Source organism: Dendrobates tinctorius, unplaced genomic scaffold, assembly GCF_039654945.1.
Source record: "Dendrobates tinctorius isolate UK_male_01 unplaced genomic scaffold, ASM3965494v1 ptg000162l, whole genome shotgun sequence".
Lineage (NCBI taxonomy): Eukaryota > Metazoa > Chordata > Amphibia > Anura > Dendrobatidae > Dendrobates > Dendrobates tinctorius.
In genome coordinates this window covers 29,344,290-29,368,270 of record NW_027361829.1, presented here as the reverse complement: position 1 = coordinate 29,368,270, position 23,981 = coordinate 29,344,290, and the positions used below count along the sequence as shown (strand labels likewise).

Below are 23,981 nucleotides of genomic sequence, written 5' to 3'. Positions count from 1 at the left end.
CCCACTAGCCACTGTGACGACAGAAAACAACAAACGATCCACATAAATCTCTTCAGCACTTTTTTTTATTTTTTTTTATAACCCTTATCACCTCCTGCCTTGTATTACTGCATAACTGGGAGGGAGGGTGGGTCTTCGGCTCTCTGCTTCTCTGACCCGAATGCAGTTTTTCCCGCACTTTCTCCCACTACCCCAGGGCATCCATGCCCAGAACTCCTCCCTTGACCCAGACCCAGCCATTCAGGACACCCGAAGCCCAAACAATTTTGAAAACCTGCCCGCCCATTGCAGTCATGGAGGGGCTTCCTCTCAGGCTGTGCCCTCCCCAGCCCCCGTCTTGAGAGTATATGGCGAGTCCAGTTTTTCCCCTTTTACCATTATCCAATACCTACCCGGCCCCCCCTCCGAGATCCCCATTCCCACAATAACACACACCAATACTTGAATTCTTTGGATAATTTGGCCACAGCGGCCAAGTTTATTATCAAACAATAACATTTAACAATAAGCATTAATATGCAATCATAATGCAAAATATGAGGGGAGGGTTCTTGCAGCTAAAAGATCTGGCTAAAACCTCCATGTTACCCTCAGCCGTCCATCCCCAGCTGGAGGGGACCGTAACTCCCATTCCGGGAGACTAACCACCAGAGCTCCTGAGGCAAAAACCCCGTCCTGAGCCCATAACCAAAAAGCCAGATCCCCCATACCATTTGAAAACTGCCGGGAATTTTTCTTCCAAATCCTTCCCCGACCAATCATCGTCAACTCCAAGAACCCTACCCCCCCCAACCACGAACAGCCCTTACCACCTCAGGCTCGAGAGTGCCCCAAAGCCACCAAGGCTCTCTCTATCCCCTCCCGTATTGCCAATGCCCACAAATCAATCCCAATAGAATTCAAATTAACCCCGTCGGCCAACCAATAATTACCGACACCCGATTCCAATTCAAAATGCCTAACACTAATACCCCCATTCCTAGATACAAATCCCGACACTGCCCGATTCAATTTTACCCTAGCCCTATTAATCCCTTTTAAAGACCTCGCGTGCCTCCACTTCTGCCTTGGTACCACATCTGACCACACAGTCAAGACATCCGGGAAAGACATCCACAATCTCAAAAAATCGGAACGTATGTCCCTAATCAATTCCCTCACCAGCTTAACCCCTAAATCGTTACCACCCACATGTATGACCAGAACGTCGGGAGGTCTATCAAGGCGAATGGACTTGGCTACTTCAGAGAGCACCCTGCTCCACACCATGCCTCGAAAGCCCAACCAATGGATCACCACTTGCTCCCTCCTAAAGCCCAATTGCCTACCATCCGGCCTTGCATCAGCTCGTAGCGCACCCCAGTACACGTACGAGTGTCCAAATTTCCAGGCCAGAAAGGGGTTGCCACCTGAAAAAATATAACAAAGTATGGAAAACAAATACCTCAGCATTCAATAACAACAATTAACGCCGAGCATACAATAAATAACGTTCCGACCTCCACCTGCCAATTCTCCTGATCGCCACAGCCCCCAGACCAAGACTGTCAGCCTCGGATGCTGCCCCTATCCTAAAGGAATGGGATCCATACATATCCAGGGGAAGGCCAAGCTCCAACAATCCTTTCTTCAAGACCGCAATAAACTGAAAATGAGACAAATACGTAACATCTGCATGGCACAGCAAAGGGCCCCCCTACCTGACCACCCTTCCCAATACAACTCCAAACACTTCTGAGGGCACATTACTGCCCGTCAAGTCGCCCCAACACTACCCTCCTGCCTCTACCCAGTTGATCGGTTTTGGAGCGCCTAATCCAAAAAACAATGCCTCCCGCCCAAAATTCCACATCTTCTGCCAACAAACCTCCGGCTGTGACCCTGCTACTTGACACTACCTCACCGATGCGCATTGCCCCGAAAAAGGCCAAAGAAAAAGCTAACCTAAACAATGCCAGCTCAAACCCCGAAGTACAAATACCCTCCAAGACCCTGCCCAGGGCTTCCAATGTACTGAACGAAATAGACCTCCGTTTGTCACGAGTTTTATTACCACTGCGAAAACCTCGCAACGCCTGTCTAACCAAAAATTGTTTCTTCACGTCCGTCACACCCTGTAATTTAAAACCAAAAGCAAGACCCGCTACAAATTTGTTTACCTTGGCCGCAGACCAACCACTATCAGCCGCTTTTCCAATTAAAAACAATACTGCTAACATTCTCTCCTCCTCACCGCTAACTCCGCCCCATTCGGACACCCAACTCTGCCATATTCACCACGAGGATTCATAGGCCGACCAGGTCTGGTGCGATACCGATTCCTGGATCAATCTTCTCGCTCTTCCTTAATCACTTGCCACAGATAAGAAGGGCATTCAACGCCCGAGGCATCCGCTTCTGGCGCCAACTCTCGAAAACGCCCCCACTGAAAAAGAGACAAAGAATCCACTATTGAGTTTGTAACCCCGGGCACGTGTACTGCAGAAATCCCCGCATTCAACTCCAGACACCGTAGAACCAAAACCCTAACCAACCTAATCACCGATGGCGATGAGGCCGACAAACTGTTAATCACCGCCACTACGCTCACGTTGTCACAATGAAATCGTACTCTCCGATTCGCGAACATAGAACCCCAAATCGAGACAGCTACGACAATAGGAAACATTTCCAACAGCGCCAAGTTTTTGGTAAGGCCCAACGACTTCCATTCCTGCGGCCACTGCCCCACACTCCACTTCCCCTTACAGTAGGCGCCATAACCAGAGCTGCCCGCTGCATCCGTATAGATCTCAAAGTCAAAATTGCTCAAAGTCTCCTCCTGCATCAACGACCGACCGTTGTAATTCCATAAAAAACGCTGCCAAACCATCAAATCCTCCCTATGTTCCAGCTGTTGCGCAAACCAGACGACGGAAAAAAAGGCGACCCATGGGCATAATCCTACAAGCGAAGTTCAATTTCCCCAATAAAGATTGCAACTCCTTTAACGTCACCTTCCGCAACCTCGCGATCCTCTCTACCTCATGCTTCAACAATGACAATTTGTCCGCTGGTAAGCGACACTCCATCTTTTTCGAATCAATTACTATGCCCAAAAAACTTATAACGGTTTTAGGGCCTTCCGTCTTTTCCGTCGCCAAAGGCACCCCAAAACGCTCCGCCACCCAAAAAATGGCTGCTAACGCATTCCTACACAGCGATGAATCCTGGGGACCGATAAAAATGAAATCATCCAGATATTGAATGATAGATTGCACGCCTGCAACATCCCTTACCACCCACTCCAGAAAAGTGCTAAACATCTCGAAAAGTGAACAAGAAATTGAACAACCCATCGGCAAACACCTATCAAGGTAAAAATCCCCGTTCCAAAAGCAACCCAACAGCGGGATACTCTCCTCGTGAACCGGCAATAAATGAAAGGCCGATTCAATGTCGGTCTTTGCTAATAGAGCCCCAAAACCATAATGCCGCACCCAATGCACAGCCGTATCAAACGAGGTATACTCCACCGAACACAACTCTTTATCAATCCCATCGTTAACTGACAAACCCTTCGGGTATGATAAATGCTGGATCAAACGAAACTTGTTCGGTTCCTTTTTTGGCACTACCCCCAGAGGGGAAACAATCAAGCCAGCTACTGGCGCAGTGGGGAAAGGACCAGCCATCCTGCCCAGTTCCACTTCCTTTTTTAACTTCGCATCCACTACCTCCCCATGCATCGTTGTCGACTGCAAACTTTTAACCGAGAAAGGAACCACATGGCCTGGAGGGGGAATCCTGAAGCCCTCAACAAAACCTTTCCAAATAACATCGGCCTCCACCCGAGCCGGGTACCTATTTAGAAAGGGGGCCATCGCTTGAATTCTCACCGGGCTCTCCCCCTTGACCAGTACCAACGTTTGGCTTACCCTTCCCCTTTTTGAAACATTTTACCACCCCGTGAGAGGTACCATTGCAGTGGGAGCACACATGCTTGAACTTACAGCTGTTCCCGTACTTACACTGGCCGTCATTAAATTGCCAACACGTTCCAGACTTCTTCTTTCCTCCCTGGGTTGCCTGACCACCACCTCCATGTCCTGCCTGCTGGATGCCACTGCCCCGGCTCACGTGAAAGGACTGCCCATACCTTACTGGAGCCATCACGTTCAGCCACAACCCGATATCCTTCTGATCCCATTTTATCTTTGGCCGCACCACCTTCCTCTATCTAAACTGCTCATCGTATCATAACCACGCCTATCCTCATAAATACGATGCTCCTCCCCAATAGCATCTAAATAGCAAAATAGGCCAGAGCAATTTTTCGGAAACTTTTCACCTATGACACTCGCCAAAATAGCGAATGCCTGCATCCAATTTACAAATGTCGTGGAATCAACCGCCACCTCCTCTTTTCTTCCTCCTCTTTTTTACTATCATCTTTTTTCCCCTTATCCAAGTTAAATTTCTCCAACGGAAGGAGGGAGAATATCTCGACATACTCGTCCCGCCAGATCTTTTCCTTCACTTCCTTCTTTAAATGGGCACCCAAAGGCCCCTCAAAACACACATAAACCTCTCCCTTAGCCCTATCGTCCAGCTTTATCTTGTCACCCTTGTCCATCTCCGTTTGCACCGAAACCGATACCCCCGCTGATGCCCTTCCGTCGCACTTGACCAGGCGTAACGCCTCTCCTTCTGTCAGAGTGCCGGATCCTCGACCCACTAACCATGCCCCCACCGGAGATGGGGCTGCCTCCCCAATCACCCCCCCTCGAGTCTCCTTAAAATGTTTGACATATTATTCAAAATATCTCTCAGCCCAGGCACTTCAGCCCCGCTATGCCCGCTACACCCCCTCTGCTCCCTACTACCCCCTAAAATACCCCCAACGTCCTGCAATACTGCCCCTGCGGGCAACAGACACGACATAGAGCCATACTTACATAGCTGCGCGTGCGCTGTGTCCCCGCCAGCCGACTGTCCAGAATCCCACCGTCCTCCCCGATCCTGCCGTTCACTGCCAGAGCCAGTACCGTCGGACCCTCTGTGCTGCTCCCGGCCCGCGCCCCTGGCCTCCTCATCACCAGGGGAAACCTGGGCACATGACTCCTGGCGCTCCGCGGATCTCCGGCCCGAGCGGGACCTGTGTTGATCCACGGACCCGGACCGGCCTGTCCGGTCCGTATCAGACTCCAGCCGACTGCCAGACAGCTGCCCGTTGCTGCCCGCCGCTCTCCCCGACCTGTATTCAGTGCTGGGGCCCAGCAGGACGTCCTCATAATGCCCCCGCCTGCCCGTTGGCCGCTCTGTCTGGTGCTCTGTTCGGCAGGCCCCCCGGTGCGGACCTCCCCTGTAGTGCCTGCTGCCTGGCCTACCAACGCCGTCCTCGCTGACGTAGCCTCTGCCCGCTGGCCTGCTCACCACTGCAACGCAGGCCTGACGCGGACCGCTCCTGTGCCTGGAGACCTGCCTGGCGCCGCTCCGTCCCACGATACTTCGGCTCCCGCCGACGACATCCTCACTTCCTGGCCGGCCTGCTGTTCCGGCGCGGCTCCCGCTCTCCTTCTTCCTGCACCCGCAGGTTGGCTGGGCAGATTCCTGCCGGGACGGGCGCTGAGGGGGGAAGCTGCCCCAGAGATCGTGCTGCCCGCAGGGTCCCTGGAGGGGCTCCGCTGCTGTGTTCTGTCACCTCTGGTGACAACCTCTCAGGGGGCCTCGTCCTCCTGCCTCGCTGGCTAATTCCGGTTGTATCCACAGACCGGAGGAGAGAGGACAGCTGAGACTGGAGCCATCCTCCCCTCCTGGACCAGGCCACGTTCTGGAGCCTGGACATAAGCTCATCCACGGTCTCCATACTTCTTCTGTGATCAGGTGGGTTCTTCAGTTCTCTGCTTCTCTGACCCGAATGCAGTTGTTCCCGCACTTTCTCCCACTACCCCCAGGGCGTCCACGCCCAGAACTCCTCCCTTGACCCAGACCCAGCCATTCAGGACACCCGAAGCCCAAACAATTTTGAAAACCTGCCCGCCCATTGCAGTCACGGGGGGGATCCTCTCAGTCTGTGCCCTCCCCAGCCCCCGTCTTTAATGCAGAACAAACAGCCACTCACATTTGCGAGCAGAGCCCATTCAACAACACAGCAGGGATATGCTCAGATTGAGAAGGAACTACTGGCTGTGGTATTTGGGTTGGAGAAGTTTCACCAATACACCAATGGTCGACGGGTAAGAGTACAGTCGGACAATAAACCGTTGGAGAGCATTACAAAGAAACCACTACTAAATGCCCCAAAGAGACTACAGCACATGCTGTTACTACTTCAGGAATATGATTTTGACATTGGGTACTGTCCAGGAAGAGACTTACTGATTGCAGATACGCTAAGCAGAGCTTACCGTCCTATCACAAATGATGAGGAGAAAGACATTGAAACCATCAATATGTGTAACTATCTTGCAGTGTCAAAAGGAAGGCTGAAGCAAATCCAGACTTTCACAGAGAAGGATATAAGTCTCCAGAGTTTAAAGACTGTCATCTTGCAGGGCTGGCCAAAATACAAGCAACATGCTCCAAGGGAAGTTTCACCATTCTTCCACATAAGAGATGAATTGTCAGTGCAGCAAGGAATCATCTTTAAAGGAGACAGGGCGGTTATACCAGAAGTTCTCAGAAGAGACATACTGAAAACATTGCACTCTTCTCACTTAGGCATGCAAGGATGTCTACGTCGAGCGTGAGAATCTGTTTATTGGCCAGGTATGAATGATCACATTAAAAATTATATCGCACAATGTGAAATATGTGATAAGCAACCAAAGGAGACAGTGCAACCACATGAAATTCCACTTAGGCCATGGTCAAAAATAGGAGCGGACTTGTTCACATGGAATGACAAAGACTACTTGATTACAGTGGACTATTTCTCTAACTTCTGGGAGGTTGATTTGTTGCAGGACACAAGGGCGGGAAGAGTGATTAAAAAACTCAAGGCTCATTTTGCCAGGTATGGCATTCCAGATATCGTTTTCTTGGACAATGCGGTGCAGTTTACTTCGGAAGAGTTCAAAACCTTCAGCAAGAAATGGGAATTTGAACACCAGACGTCTTCTCCCAGATATCCTCAGAGTAATGGGAAAGCAGAGTCAGCAGTAAAAACAGCCAAAAGACTCATGCAGAAAGCAAACCAAGCAGGTACTGATGTATATCTGTCTATACTGGATCATAGAAACACACCCACCCAAGGCTTAGACAGCAGCCCAGCACAGAGGCTCATGAGTAGGCGTACAAAGACACTCTTACCAAATGCTAGTCATCTGTTAAAGCCAAAGTTGCTGGGAAACATCAAAGCTAAATTACAGAAGAATTATGAATAACGGGGAGCTGAGACCATTTGTGCAATTACAGAGTGAGTTTCAGTTGCCGGATTCTGAATGGTACCACTACTGTTAGGTACGGCATGCCATTACAGCTCAAAAACTTTCCAGAAACCTGCAGATACAATCTGACATAGTGTTGGACTATATATGTGGTGGTGATGGACTTACAAAAGGCGTAATTTCTAACACCTACAAAGATATATTGCATACACATTTAATGGGGTTCCCACTTAAAGCAAGATCCAAATGGGAGGGAGAGATTGGGGTGATGACTGATGAGGTATGGGACAGCGTCCTAGAATATGTCCCCAAACTCACTATGAGTGAACCAGCTAGGTTGTCCCATCTTTATGTGATGCATCGTGTGTACCGTACCACCCTTCTGATGTTTAAAATGGGGCTGAGGGACAACTCTGACTGTCCAAGATGTGGGGGGTCTGATGCCGGAATCCTTCATATGATGTGGACTTGTCCCAGGCTATCTGCGTTCTGGTTTAATGTCATTAACAGAATAGAAGGGGCTTACGGAAGTGTTATACCCAAAAACCCACTGGTCTGCATACTGGGATATGTGGAGGAAATTGAAATAGTAAATAGTGCAAAGCTTGCTATAGCCAGACTACTATATGTAGCAAGGAAGCTGATTGCGAGGAACTGGATCAGGAAAGAACCACCTTCTGGGAGAGTTTGTGAAACAGGTGTCTTGTATCATCCAGCTGGAAGAAAGGATATATGCTAAAAGAGGCAATTCTAAAACCTATGAGAGGTTGTGGAATCCCTGATTACAATACGGTACAGTTAACTGATGGGAATATGCTACATTTTACAATGCTGGTGTTGTGGATAGACCATTAATACCCGGACATAGGAACATTTCTGTTTTGTATGGTTTGATTGACAATATGGGTAAAAAGGATGACTAATGGTATATTACGGTGTAAGAGAAATCTTATGGAGAAAAGAGTTATATATGCTGTCTACATGGGGTGGGTGGGAGGGGGGGAACAGGGATGTTCAATTTGTAAATCTATTGCTTGTGGAAGATTTACTGTATATTCTGTATTTTGAATTCTGATTAATAAAAATCTATTTGATAAAAAAAAAAAATTACAGAAGAATCAAGATAGGTAAGCTTTCTATTACAATAAATCTGCAAAGGATCTGCCTGAGCTCCAGAGAAATGACAACATTCGGCTGCAGCCAAGCAGCACGTTTGACAAACACTGGCAGAAGGCAAAAGTTGTCCAGAAACAGAGGAAGGAAGAAGACTAAAGACAAATCCGAGATATCTGAGGAAATCGCAAGAAAGAGATGATTCATGGCCTTTTGAGCAGTATCCTGACACCCAAGACAATGAGGCAGCAAGTACAAGTCAAGTACCAACAGTGGCAGCTGACCATCAGTGTGAGCATTCTGGCCAGAGACAGGCAATATCAGAAGGCATATTACCAGGATCAGAAGAACTACCAGATGTAGACAGTGACACATCTTATGTTACTAGAGCTGGCAGAATTATCAGAAAGCCGGCGCACTTCAATGATTATATGTAACTGAACTTATTATGTTACAGTTCTAATTTGGTCAGGGTATCCATTGTTTTATTAATTTTATTGTTCTTCCAGTTAAAAGAGAAAGGATGTAGCAATATGTTATATGTGATGTGGCCTCCAGGGGTCTCACTACGTTGATGTGTGTACTATAGAGTTTAAGAACTTGTTGGTTAGTTGTTGTTAGCAGACATCTTGTAATGGAGGAATGTTTCAAGTCTCATGTAATAAAAAGCCTGGAGATATCAAAGGAGTTTGATCCATGATAGGAAACAAATAACAGAACAATCCTATTACCCTTTTTGAAAATTAAAACCTTGAGACCAAAGAAACATTTTATTGGAAAAAAATGGTAATTTTCCATTTACTCAGCCCAATGTTATACAAGTCTGTGAATCGCCTGAGGGTTAAAAATGCTCCCTACACACCAAAATAAATTCCTCAGCAGGTGTAGCTTCCAAAATGGGGTCACTAGTGGGAGTTTCTGCTATTTTGGCATGTCAGAGGCTCTTCAAATGTGACATGGCATCTGCTATCTACAGTTAGGTCCATATTTATTTGGACAGAGACAACATTTTTCTAATTTTGTTCTAGACATTACCACAATGAATTTTAAACAAAACAATTCAGATGCAGTTGAAGTTCAGACTTTCAGCTTTCATTTGAGGGTATCCACATTAAAATTGGATGAAGGGTTTAGGAGTTTCAGCTACTTAACATGTGCCACCCTGTTTTTAAAGGGACCAAAAGTAATTGGACAATTGACTCCAAGGCTACTTCATGGACAGGTGTGGGCAATCCCTTCATTATGTCATTCTCAATTAAGCAGATAAAAGGCCTGGAGTTGATTTGAGGTGTGGTGCTTGCATTTGGAAGGTTTTGCTGTGAAGGAAACTTGCAGTCAAAGGAGCTCTCCATGCAGGTGAAGCTGCAAAAACAGAAAAAACCCATCCGAGAAATTGCTACAACATTAGGAGTGGCAAAAGCTACAGTTTGGTACATCCTGAGAAAGAAAGAAAGCACTGGTGAACTCATCAATGCAAAAAGACCTGGGCGCCCACGGAAGACAACAGTGGTGGATGATCGCAGAATAATCTCCATGGTGAAGAGAAACCCCTTCACAACAGCCAACCAAGTGAACAACACTCTCCAGGAGGTAGTTGTATCAATATCCAAATCTACCATCAAGAGAAGACTGCATGAAAGTAAATACAGAGGGTTCACTGCATGGTGCAAGCCACTCATAAGCATCAAGAATCAAAAGGCTAGACTGGACTTTGCTAAAAAACATCTATAAAAGCCAGCACAGTTCTGGAAAGACCTTCTTTGGACAGTTGAAACCAAGATCAACCTCTACCAGAATGATAGAAAGAGAAAAGTATGGCGAAGGCGTGGTACAGCTCATGATCCAAAGCATACCACATCATCTGTAAAACACGGCAGAGGCAGTGTGATGGCTTGGGTATGAATGGCTGCCAGTGGCACTGGGTCACTAGTGTTTATTGATGATATGACACAGGACAGAAGCAGCCAAATGAATTCTGAGGTATTCAGAGCCATACTGCATGCTCAGATCCAGCCAAATGCAGCCAAACTGATTGGTTGTTGTTTCATACTACAGATGGACATCTGAATTGTTTTGTTTAAAATTCATTGTGGTAATGTCTAGAACCAAAATTATAAAAATGTTGTCTCTGTCCAAATATATATGGACCTAACTGTATTTCAGCCAAAATGATGCTGCAAAATTCAAATTACACTCCTTCCCTTCTGAGCACTGCTGTGCACCCAAGAAGTAGTTTTCCACCACATATGGGGTATCGGCATACTCAGGAAGAATTGCACAATAAATATATTGTCAATTTTCTCCTGCTACCCTTGTAAAAGTGAATAATTTAGGGCAAAATAAACATTTTTTGTGGGAAAAACTTATTTTTTGATTTTCACAGCTCAGTGTTATAAAATTCTCTGAAGCAACTGTGGGTTCAATGTGCTCACCATATCTCTAAATACATTTCTTGAGAGGTTTAGTTTTTAAAATGTAATCAATTGTGGGAGGACTCCACTATTTAGGCACATCAGGTGCTCTACAAACGTAATATGGCATCCGCTATCTATTCCAACCAATTTTGCACTCAAAAAGCCAAATGGTAGCCCTTCCCTTTCGAGCCCTGCCGAACTCTCAAACAGTAGTTTTTCACCAAATATTGGGTATTGGTGTACTCATTAGAAATTACACAACAAATTGTATCATTCATTTTATCATGTTATCTTTGCGAAAATGAAAAAAATTGCGGCAAAATCAATATTTTTGTCGCCATGATGACATAGGATCTCCATGGCAGTGATCGGGACCCTGCGTCACGACAATCCAAAGGCAGAGGGGCTGTCACGACTGACAGCCCCTCTGCCTGCTCCAGGAACGCTGCGATCATGCTTGACCGCAATGTGTTGGGAGTTAAAGTTCGGGAGCGGTCTACAGATGTAAAGTAGATATGTGTTTAAAGTTACTTATTACCGGTGTCTATAAAAATAAAAATTCAAAGTATGAAAATTGCAACATTTTTACTTTTTTTTTCAAATTTTCAATAATTTCATAAATAAACGCAAGTCATATAAACCAAAATTTGCCCCAAACATGAAGTACAATGTGTCATAGACACAAACATTCTCAGATGTGATATGTTGAATGGGATATGTTGAAACATTAGAGAAATTATTATCTCATAAAATGGCATTGGTCAAAATTGTAAAATTTGGCTTGGTCAAGAAAGTGAAAACAGGCTCGGAGGTGAAGGGGTTCAATTATAAATGCCCAGGGAGGCCCCCATACCCATTTGTTGGTTGCCCGATCTGGCAGACAGAGGTGAGATTGACCAACTTTTATGTGTATAGGAGCTTTTTTACTTAGTGTTAAGCATACCTTAACTCAATACAGCCATTAATGTCCTTCGATTTCATGCTGTTTTAAACTAAATCTACCATTCAAACATTTATGTTTTAACCTTCAGTGTTTACTTTGAAGACACCTTGTTAAACTTTATATGATATCTTGTTGCCTCTTGGCCTCAAGGGCTGGTATTGAGAGGACTGTCACTGACAAAAGGCACTATGACTGAATGTTGACACCATGGTTGACTCTATAGGTACTGTGGTTCCCAATTTTGAAAGTGTGTTTTTTTTCATAGGACTTCCAAACACATACTCCATAGATTTGGTGCTAGCGGTCATGCGTGTAGAATTTACAGAATGGTACAGTCACAGTTCGTACTAAAACTACTGTGTAATGCCACTGGTAATGAAAATGATTCAAATACTGTACAGAAGGAAATGAGAAAAAAATGAAAAGTAAAAAGCTTGATGATAAACACTATGTAGTACCACACCAAAGTAGAAGTAATGTACATCAATATAACCTTCTGGACATGGTTCAGTAGATCGGCCTGCTCAATTCATGAGAATTTTTAACAGAGGTTTTTTATTTTAAAAGAAATTGTCTGAGATACATACTACTGTGATATTAGTTCACATGCACATTCCTTTACTCCTGTCATTGACAGGGTTCTAAATTAGGACAAACCATTCAATATGGTTGTATTGTATTGTATTAAAAAAACATAAAGACTTTCTCAAAACATCACTCCAGGCTTTTTTTTAATAGCAGCACTGGAGTGGTGCTACTAATCTCAGATCCCTGCACTTAGACTCATACTGACCAGTCACTGTCTTCTTTTGTTATCTGGGTCTCTCTGGTTGGTCTCCAGCAGTTTGTGACCTGACACATATCTCCAGTGTTTGCAAAAGTCACAACTTAATGTAAGTCTATGAGAGCCAGAATGAGACTTGAACAAGGCTCACTTAGACTTATACTGAGAACTTGTGACCATTAACTCTAACTTCTGGTTGGTCTGAAACTGTGGTCACAAGATGGCTGATCAAGATTGGAACAGCATCGGGAACAACTGAAGACTGTGGCTGGTAAGTGCTGTGTGATACTAGGGTCTGGGACATTGTTAGTGGCACCACTCTAGAGTTGAAATAAAAATTTTTTGAAGTGGTCCTTAAAAGAGGAGCTATCACTAATCTGGAACTTACTTTGTTGATTAATAAAAGAATGCATAGCCCCAGACTGGTGATTTTTGCAAAAATAAGTTATTGTTAAAAGTGCTCATGAGTAACCATAATGTCCCCATAGTAGCATAGCGCACTCTGAGGGGCCTACATGGAGCGCTACAATGCTGTTAACTGTATGGGCATTCGCAGCGTGCTCAAACAGTTAAACTCTGGGGCAGAGCAGGGAGACTCAATATCCATGCACTGCCACCAGGCATCTATGGGCCCGTGAGCCAAGGGGACCCGATGCCAGCACTAGGCCCCATCTGTTATCACTGGATGCTGATACACTTGAAAGCACTGGTGAGAAAGGGAGCGACACGCTCCCTCTTCCATCATTCCCTTTCTGTATCAGCGGGTGCCAAGTAATGACATAATCACTCCTGCTGTCAGTGTCTGCGTCCTGAGGTGTGTGGGTGATTGGAGCAGCAAGGAACAAGGAGGAGAAGTGAGTATTGTATTTATTTTTTATGGGGATGCATTAGATTGTGTGGATGCCCTATGGGGATGCATTATAGTATATAGAGTCTGCCTATGGGAAGTGCATTATACTATATAATATATATATATACATATACTGTATATTGGGAGGGCACTATACTGTATAGAGTCTGCCTATGGGGAGTGCACTAAACTGTATAGAGTCTGCTTATAGGGAGGGCACTATACTGTATAGAGTCTGCCTATGGGGAGTGCATTGTAATATAGAGGCCTATGGAGAGTGCATTGTACTATATAGAATCTGCTTATGGGAAGTGCATTATACTATACAGAGTCTGCCTATGGTTAGTGCATTATACTACAGTACATAGAGTCTAAACACAAAAATTGAGCTTGTTTTAAGCTGGTATATATGCAGCACATAAATGCATGTTCACATTACATTGGCTATAATGCATAAAAACCTACAAGAGACAAAAATGAGCAAAATCCCTGCTGTAACTAATTAAGTAAAAAGCAAAAGTTCACTGTGAACATGTGTTTATATGCTGCATGTATACCAACTTAAAACAAGCTCAATTTTTGTGTTTTTTCTTTGTACTTTTGCATTCTGTGCAAGCTGGGGTGTGGCCTCCCTCTACTGAGCTGGTAATTACATTTAAAGGCTTCCTCTGACTGGTCCCATCAGGTCGGGACCCGGTCCTCTTCTCTGCCCTTATTCACACACTGAGGTCAACTCTGACGCATGGTAAGGTTTTAAATATTAGACAACGTAGGGCCATCCCGATCAGGGTCACCTTGTCGACGGTGGGATGGCTTTTATGCTATTTTTGATCAAAAACAGTATTACTAAGAACCCTGTGTTATTCAAATGCACATTTGCTTTTTTACTTATTTAGTTACAGCAGGGTTTTGGCTCATTTTTTATCTCTTGTAGGTTTTGTATAGTTATAGAGTCTGCCTATGGGGAGTGCATTGTAGGACTATCTGGTGCATTATACTATATGGAGGCTATTTAGGGAGCCACCATACAATGAGGGGGCCATCATACAGTGTGGAGAGTACAATGATGGGGTCATCATACAGTGTGGGAGCAAATGTGGAGCCTTTGAACGGTCTAGGGGCCATCATAAAGTGTTGGAGCCATCAAACAGTTTGGGGGCTACTAAGGGGTCAGTATACTGTGTGGGGGGATACTATACAATGAGAGGTGCAATATACTCTGTATAAGAGAGCATGATACTGTGTAGAGGGGAGCTATACACTGGGGAGAATCTGGACATTATTATATGTTAAGAGGGCACTTGTTATTATAGGGGCTAGAGGTTTGATTTATCATTTATAGGGTGCACAGAACCACACAGCAGGTGCAGTAACAGGCACACCTACGGCAGCAGAGGTTCAGCATTGGTATGTCAGCAGGATAAGGAGATTGTGCAGGAAATGTGAAAAGTAAAATGTGTCTTTGCCGTAATCTCTGCAGCTGAATCCTGGCTGGAAAAGTTGTTGAGTCGGTCTGGGCCAGATGGAAAAGTGAACAATTCCATCAGAGAGAACGTTAGTTGTAAGTCACTATCTGTAACTGTACTGTAATCTCGTACATATTTTGCAGCACTGATATTTACCACTATATGCGCACAATATGGTAGTAATATTAATGTTAGACTGTGTATAGAGATGATTTTAAGTAACAGCCCGGTCATCTACTGAGGATCTCCTACATCCACTATTAGGATGCAACACCATAGATGTAATGAAGGATACCTGGTTAAGGGCCCAACTCAGAAATTTCGCTACTTCAGAATCAAAACCCTAGCTACAATTCTGTGTCCCCACAAAGGGTTCTACTTTCTAGGAAAAGTTGGCCCCAAACTCTCAAGTTGTGGGATCCTAGAGTGCAGAGTGGGAGATGCGCCATGGTCCTTTTTCACATATGTCAGCTTAGTGACAATAATAATAATAATAATTTTTATTTCTATAGCGCCGACATATTCCTCAACACTTTACATTTCAGAGCGGATTTATACAGACGATAGACATTACAGCATAACAGTAGTCACATAGATCATAACAGATACCAAGAGGAATGAGGGCCCTGCTCGCAAGCTTACAATCTATGAGGAGAAAAGGTAGACACGAAAGATGGGTGGTAACAATTGCTCTGATTGTATGGACCAGCCATAATGTTAAGTGTGTAACAGTACAGACAGAGAGGGCTAATAGATGCATAAAGCATGTAGGAACATGATGCGGGGAACCTGGTTATGGTAAAACTTTTGACTGTGCAACACAGGGATAGTTAGGTTAATGTGTTGAGATAGTAGGCCAGTCTGAATAAATGCTTTTTCAGGGCACGCTTAAAATTGTAGGGATTGGGGACTAATCGTATTGACCTGGGAAGTGCATTCCAAAGAATTGGCGCAGCACATGTATAGTCTTGGAGACGGGAGTGGGAGGTTCTGATTATTCAGGATACTAACCTCAGGTCATCAGCAGAATAGAGGGCACAGGTAGGGTGGTAGACTGAAACGAGGGAGGAGATGTAGGATGGTGCTGAGCCATGGAGAGCTTAGTGGGTGAGGGTAATAAGTTTGTACTGGACTGGATTCTGGAGTGGATGGGTAGCCAGTGTAATGACTGGCACAAGGTAGAGGCAACAGTGTAACGATTGGCGAGGAATATGATCCTGGCTGCAGCATTCAAGACAGATTGGAGGGGGAGAGTTTGGCAAGAGGGAGACCGATTAGGCTATGTGCACACGTATGCAGAAAATTTCTGCATAAAAACCGGACTCCCTCCCAGAAAACGCGCGTTTTTGCCACGGTTTTTGCGCGTTTTTGCCGCAATTTTTTCCGTGCGTCCCCACACACGTAGAAAATATCTAGAAATGCAGAATTTTCCACAAAATTAATGAGCGTTTTTTTTACCGCAAAACGTTTTTTTCGCGGAAAAAAACGCATCAATATGCACAAGAAGTGCAAAATGCATTAAAATGAATGGGAAGCTTCTTTTAAGCATTTTTTGAGTGGATTTTTTCGTAAATCCGTAGGAAAAACGCGGAAAAAAACCGCTGTGTGTGAACACAGCCTTAGAAGAGAGTTACAATAGTCTAGACAAGAATGAATAAGAGAAACAGTAAGAGTTTTTGCAGAATCAAAAGTAAGAAAGGTCGAATTCTAGAAATGTTTTTGAGGTGCAGATAACAAGAGCGAGCCAGTGATCAGATGTGCGGGGCCAATGAAAGTTCGGAGTCAAGTATGACCCCAAGAGAGCGGGCATGTTGCTGGGGAGTAATAGTGGAACCACACACAGAAATGGCAATGTCGGGTATAGGTACATTAGTAGCAGGAGGAAACACAAGGAGTTCAGTCTTTGACAGGTTCAGTTTCAGATATAGTGAGGACATGATGTTAGACACAGCGTTTAGACAATCGCTGGTGTTTTCAAAAAAGGCAGGCGTGATATCAGGAGAAGAAGTGTATAATTGGGTGTCATCAACATAGAGATGGTACTGGAAACCAAATCTACTGACTGTTTGACCAATAGGGGCAGTGTACAGAGAGAAGATGAGGGGGCCTAGGACTGATCCTTGAGGAACCCCAACAGTAAGGGGAAGATGAGAGGAGGAGGAACCAGCAAAAGATACAGTAAAGGAGCGGTCAGAGAGGAGGAATAACTTACATTTAGTAAAATCACCAGTCAGAGACTGCTCACTCTTGTTAAATATACATTGGCAGCCCAAGACTGGTGATTTTACTAAATGTAAGTTATTGTCCTTCTTATAGTTCTCTTTAAATAAGCAATCTCACTAACATTTTTACTATTTAAATGTGTATGTACATGCATGTAATGTAGTGTTTGTATTTTTATATTCTCACCTACTGCTACTTTCTTCGGCATCCAGCGCTGTTCTTTTCTCTTTTCTGCTTCTCTGTGATGTCACTGCAATATTTCAACTAGCTGGTTCATTCTATGTGCTTTGTATAAGCCGGAAGTTGCCATTATAATGAAAGCCTATGGAGCCTTGTTCTGATGCTATATAGGCTTTTGTTGTAAAATCAACTCTGGGTCACAAAGAGCGCATTGCGCACCGGCCAGTCTGCAGAGCATTAACGTCACAGAGAAGCTGTGAAGAACAGCGCTGAACACTGGAGAAAGCAGCGGTAACTGAGTATAATAATACACCCACACTTAATTACATGCATGTCCACACACATTTAATGAATGAGAAGTTAGTGAGAGTGCTTCTTTAAGCACTTCAACAATTCACAGACAGAATCTAGAGAAACAGCTAATAACACATGCAATAAATTGTAAATGAATACAAATGTTGATCTATCAAGTCATTGATATCACAACACAATCCATTTACATAAGTTTATGTTCCATGTTGTATCCATGTTTTACTCTTTGTTAGCAGCTTCCAAATGTTGCTTTGAAAGCAGTGAAGTTGAACTTCCTCTTCAGGTGGAGTAACATCATAAAGTGAAGCCCCAGCGTTAAAGCTTAAGCCGTCAACACTGTTATCAGCACACAGAGAGCCTGTAAAGTCCTAAATAAAGGAACATGAAAGATTTGTAATTCGAGTTACAGCGGCACAGCCAGGGCCTAGAGCAGTTAACACTGATCCGTTATATGGCCGGGCGCATTAGTTCAATTTCTAAGCCTTTTACATGGCATCATACTGAACTGTGTTTACAAGACATGAAATATATATTATGAAATTGCACAAAATTCCCCAATGAATTGATAGCATATGTGCTATTTAGGAAACTTTTATACAGCATTGATAAATGTGAAATACTGTGCTCTAGCCGAAGCACCAGGTTGTATTCCGCCAGACTATAGACTCAATTGCTCTGCAACAAGCCAGTTTTGGAGAGGTTAGCAAGGAAGCTAAGGGTGATTTAATTTTACAAGGCGACATTACAATAATATTAAAATTCTCTCATAGCTACACCACAAGATTCTTAAGTAGTTGCTTATTATGCAATTCCATACTATTACATTTACAATGGCTTCTTTGGGGAGTCTTACTTTGGGAAACACAAAGGTTTTGCTCACATGATGCTTAGCAGATCGCATAGAACTTGAATCCTTTAACTGGTATTTGCACTGTGCATGTTGTTAATTTGATCCTAAAAATTGTCCATATCTTTCAAAAAGATGAGTATTTCCATCACCTAGGTATGTCAATCAATAAGAATTATCTCCAAGGGCAGTTGCGATATCCTAACAATGTGAGATGGAGGAATTGCTTTGTAATACTCCAATCCAACCAGGGCCGTCACAATGTCATCATGGCTGCATCATGCATACATAATGTCGCACCAACCTGGTTAATCAAAACAGGATCCAGGAAGGCAGGGAGGTAAGAAGACTCACAAGCCTTCTGTCCAGTAGTCACAGATTACGGACCTGAATGATGGACCAGAGTTCAGCGAACTGATTCTCCCATCTCTACTAGCAATCCCAAACAATTATGCTGTGTAAACATTTAGGTTCTCACATAAGTACTGATCATATATTACAGAATCAACACTAGTAATAGGTTTCTTTAAATGTTCCTCTAAGTAGCTGTCTATCATAATTAAGGCAAAGATGTAGGATTTCCGCTAAGGCATAGGCTACTACTTAAAGTATGTGCCTAGTGACAGAACAGATGTTAGGCAGCAATTAGTAGTCTGTATAGCATCGCACTAGTAACAATCATACATTATGAGGTATATCATAGTTTCTAATGATTACTATTGATCATTGCAATTTGATCATCACAAATTATCTTTTTGCACTCTACACTCTGAAAAAAGAACAAGTTTGTCTTACCTTGGTCTGTATGATGTTATACTCTGTCTTGTTGAAATGCAGCACATTGTGACAAATCTTTACTGTTGATAGAAGCCATTTCATTGAATTCAGCTCTTATCTTAGACCACAGGGCTATAGTATATTCCTAGGTCATACTACAGCACTGGTGACTTGCTCGAAACAGGGAGAAGAATAAAACCCATTTGCTTAACCTTACAGCGTATTTTCATATTCCCACCCACTGGACATAAGACAAACCAGTTTCTCTAGGTAAACATTAGGTATTACATTTATGAGACAGACAAAAGCAACAGAGCCAGGAACGCAATTCAGAAAATGCTAGAGGTGTAGAAAGAAAAATGAGTTTAGTTTAAAATAGGCTGACAAACTGATTGTAACCAGAACAGGTAAATAAAGAACGGACTGTCAGCTGGCAACTTTGCATATTTTCCAATGTGTCCAGTTGTCAGCGCGTGGAATAAAAAACAGAAGCTGAGGATCTTTAACTGCTATTAAAGGCTTAATTTAACGTCCATGGCTGTAAGATTACAACGTCATCTCCACTATAACTATGCACCGTGAATCACCTTGACATTGCCCAGAGTGGACCAGGTTTGTCATACAATTGGAAAAATCCCCTAACCTCACATGATATAATTGTCTTTTCAAATGACATTTCAGAATTAGCAGTCATATATGTACATGAAGATGACACTATTTCTGGCCATTACAGATGTAACTGTCATGATCCCAGTGCAGGTTTTTGAGCTGCACGTCAGGGGTTAATGTCTGGAGCTCAGTGCAGGTTTTGACCTGCACACCTGGGGTTAATGATTGTGGCATCTCTTTGGTTCTGGGAGAGCTTCTTAAACCCCTGGGAAGCTCCAATCCCTGTCAGTTATACTTTTGCCTTTGACCGAGTGTGGTGACCTCTGTGTGCCTGTGCCTGTTCGTTGTTATAGCTTGCTTATATGGTTCTGACCTGGTTTTGTTCCCCATTGTGAGTTTGCCTGTTGATTCCGTACTGCGCTACCCTCTCTGTGTATGACTCATCGCCTGTGATCTGACTACTCTCTGCTCGCCCCTCTTGTACCTTGCAGCTATCTCTGTGTATGACTCATTGGCTACGTCCTGTCTATCCTCCCTGTCTATGCCCCTTGGTAACTTTGTCTCGCAGTTACCCTGCTAGGAGTTCTCTTGCAGCTCATATCTCTCTGGCGTTTAGGCCACGCCCCAGCAGTCACGTGCTTCAGGTCCTGCTGTTCTGAGGTATGCACCTATTCGGCTGCTGCCCGCTCCACAGGTATCTTTGAACACAGTTTGCTTTACTCAGGACACGCACACTGGCTCAGTGAGCAAGCTTAGTGTGGTGTTCCTGACATTATAACTGACCTTGAATTTTTTTTCTCTCCTCACTTCTGCAGCATGGAACCAATGTGTGCTTTATCTGAGCAGGTGAAATGCTTGACTCAGTAGCTGCAGAAGCTTAGTTTGGAACACCAAGCTCTGGCTCAGTCCCAACGGCGGGTTGAGGACTCAGTTCATGGGGTGCTTTCCGCAGGCTTTCAGCAGGTGGGGAATAGAGATGTCATTTTAGTCCCACCCGAATCCCCAGTTAAATTGCCTGATACGTTTGCAGGTAACAAAGATGAATTCCGAGCATTTAAGGAGGGCTGTAAGCTCTTTTTCTCTTTGAGACCCCGCTCCTCTGGGGATGAGAGACAGAGGGTGGGGGTGGTTATGTCCTTGCTTAGGGGGTCCCCACAAGCCTGGGCATTTTCGCTTTCCTCTTCTGCCCCGGAGAGAATGTCTGTGGATGCATTTTTTGAAGCCTTAGGGCTTTTTTATGATGAGCCTGATAGAGTGTGTTTGGCTGAGGACAAGGTGATGAGTGTCTGTCAGGGGGAGCACTCGGCCGAATGGTTCTGTACAGAATTCAGACGTTGGGCAGCCGAGATTTCTTGGAGTGATGCTGCCCTTCTGGAGCTGTTCCGTAGAGGCCTTTGTGAATGTCTGAAGAATGCCTTGGCACTCCATCCTCCACCAGACTCCCTGAAGGATGCCATGAGCCAAGCGGTTCGCATGGATCGCAGACTACAGGCTAGAGGCGTTATGCAACGGGTAACACCATTATTCTTCAGTGGAGATGAGACCTGGACTCTTCCTGTGGCTATGGAGGTGAGCGTTGTCACCTGTGAAGAAAAGGAAAGAAGACGCTGCCGGGAGAAGCAGATGTGCTTCTATTGTGGGGAATCTGGACACTGGAAGAAGGACTGCCCCTCCTGTCCGTCATCCTCCAAGATGGCGGGAAATGACTAGGTCTGGGTAGTAGTCGAGGAGGCTACCCAGACCTTCAGGTACAATTTTCCTCACATGCAAAAATGGTGCTGCAGGTGGAACTGGAACTTGGTAATGGTCCGGTTCAGACTACTGCTTTTGTTGACTGTGGTTCTGCTGTGAACCTGATTGATACCAAAATTATGACTCTCAATAAGATAGGGGCAGTCAGGCTTCAGGATCCTGTTAGACTTGTGGCAATTTACTCGTCCCCTCTTACCCAGGACGGTATCTGTTGCAGGTCTGAACTTTTTTCTCTAAAAGTGGGTTCCACTCATGTGGAAAAACTAAGTTGTCTTGTGCTAGATAACCTGCCTGCAGGACTGGTACTGGGGATGCCTTGACTTCAATGCCATAATCCTACCATTGATTTGGTTACAGGGAGATCACTCAATGAGGATGAAAGGATAAATGTGGTAACCTGGACACCTTGTTAGCGCTGTTAAATCCGTATCTGTGTCGTCTGTCGGTCTGGAAGGTATTCCGGAGTACCTGAAGGATTTCGAAGACTTTTTTTCCGAAAGTGAGGCTGAGGCACTGCCACCACATAGACCCTACGATCATGCCATTGATATAGTACCCGGAGCCAAGTTACCTAAGGCTCGATTGTTCAATTTGCCTGGGCCTGAGCACCAAGCCATGAAGGAGTACATAGCTCAGAGTCTCAGCAAAGAGCATATCAGGCCTTCTGTGTCACCTGTGGCAGCAGGATTCTTCTTTGTGAAGAAGAAAGATGGTGGTTTGCGGCCGTGCCTCGACTTTCGGGAACTGAGCAAGATAACGTTTAGGAACACTTACCCGCTTCCCCTCATCCCAGACTTATGTAACCCGTTAGCTGGGGCCCAATGGTTCTCCAAGTTAGATCTCTGGGGGGCCTATAACCTGATAAGTAGAGTTGATTGAAACGGGTTGAAAAAATTCAAAATTCGCCGACTTTCGCCAAAGTCGGGTTTCATGAAACGAAACCCGACCTTAGCGTGAGGTCGTCCACGAGGTTGGCAACTTTAGCGCCAAAGTCGCGTTTCAAAAGATGCTTTAGCGCCCTTTTTCAGCCAATCAGGAAGAATGGACACTGTGGGCAACGTGATGACATAGGCAGCGGTCACCACCATCTTGGAGAAGGGCATGCAAATGATTGGCTTGCTTTGTGTGGCGTCACAGGGGGTATAACAGGGCGGGGATGCCGACCGCCATGTTACTCATGCTGATCTCAGAATAGGGAAAGCTGCTGCAGCTGCTGATTCTGTAGGGAGAGCGTTAGGAAGGCAAAAAGAAAAAAAACTGCTTCTGCTGCTAGCGCTTTTCACTGTAGTTACTGTGCAGTGAAAGGTGAAGATTTTTGATTTTTTGCTTTGGTGGTGATTAGCCTGCCTTTTAAGGCTAGCTGCATTGCTGTGTGCACACTGGTGTTCAAACTGCTTTTTTAAAAGCAATCCAAATTGTACTGTTTTGTCCTGGTGAGGTAGCGAGCATTCATTTTTTCACACACCGTACAGCGGTGTACGCTCCTCACACAGTACCGTGTAACAGCTGTTATCACGGCCAAATTGAAGCTATCTACGTGTGTAACTCTGTAAGGAAAAGTCGAGGAGTTTGTCCGTTCTTACAGACCTACACCTTCTAGTTTTGTCCATTTTTCAAACAGTTTAGTATATTTGCTGTTTGATTACATTCAAAACTAGAGAGAGACAGCGTGTGTCAGTCCGTATGCAAAAACACGGAGCTTGACAATTTTAAATACACCGTACAGCGGTGTACGTGCACGCTCTTCTCTCAGTACCGTGTAACGGCTGTTATCACAGCCAAATTGAAGCTATCTACGTGTGTGACTCTGTAAGGAAAAGTCGTGGAGTTTGTCCGTTCTTACAGATCTACACCTTATAGTTTTGTCCGTTTTTCAAACAGTTTAGTAAATTTGCTGTTTGATTACATTCAAAACTAGAGAGAGACAGCGTGTGTCAGTCATGTCATGGTCCAGTCCGAAGTTTATTTTCTGCTGTCTTCACTCCGGACTGGTCATGCGGGAGTTAATCTCCTCAGCCTCGTTCTGGAGCTAGCTGGGCTATTTCAGTCTCTCACAGCCTGCTGACCAGTGTTAGTGATAGCTCAAGCTTCCAGTTTAGAGCCTCTGACCCTTGTACCTTGGTGTTCCTCCTGCCTTTGACTGATATTCACGTGTATGACCCGGACTGATTTCTGACCCCGTATCTTGGTATTCATCTCTGCTGTTACATTCCCTCTCTGGCATCTGACTCCCCGGCATGTACCCCGACCACGTATTTCGTCTCACGTTTTGGACCCCGTGCTCATGTTCTGGCTTTCTGACTCTCGGCTTGGTATTTTGACTACGTGTATTGCTGCTCCT

The 23,981-nt window shown here is 44.7% G+C and overlaps 1 protein-coding gene across 1 annotated transcript in view; it reads right to left on the bottom strand.

Annotated features, from left to right (window-relative positions):
• ITPRID1 (ITPR interacting domain containing 1) overlaps positions 1-19,453 on the bottom strand; it is a 440,936-nt gene extending 421,483 nt beyond the window's left edge. Inside the window, exon 1 of the mRNA XM_073549929.1 lies at positions 19,298-19,453. The gene's annotated coding sequence lies outside the window, so the exon portion shown is untranslated. The remainder of the gene's footprint in view (positions 1-19,297) is intronic.
• Positions 19,454-23,981: the final 4,528 nt, after the last annotated feature.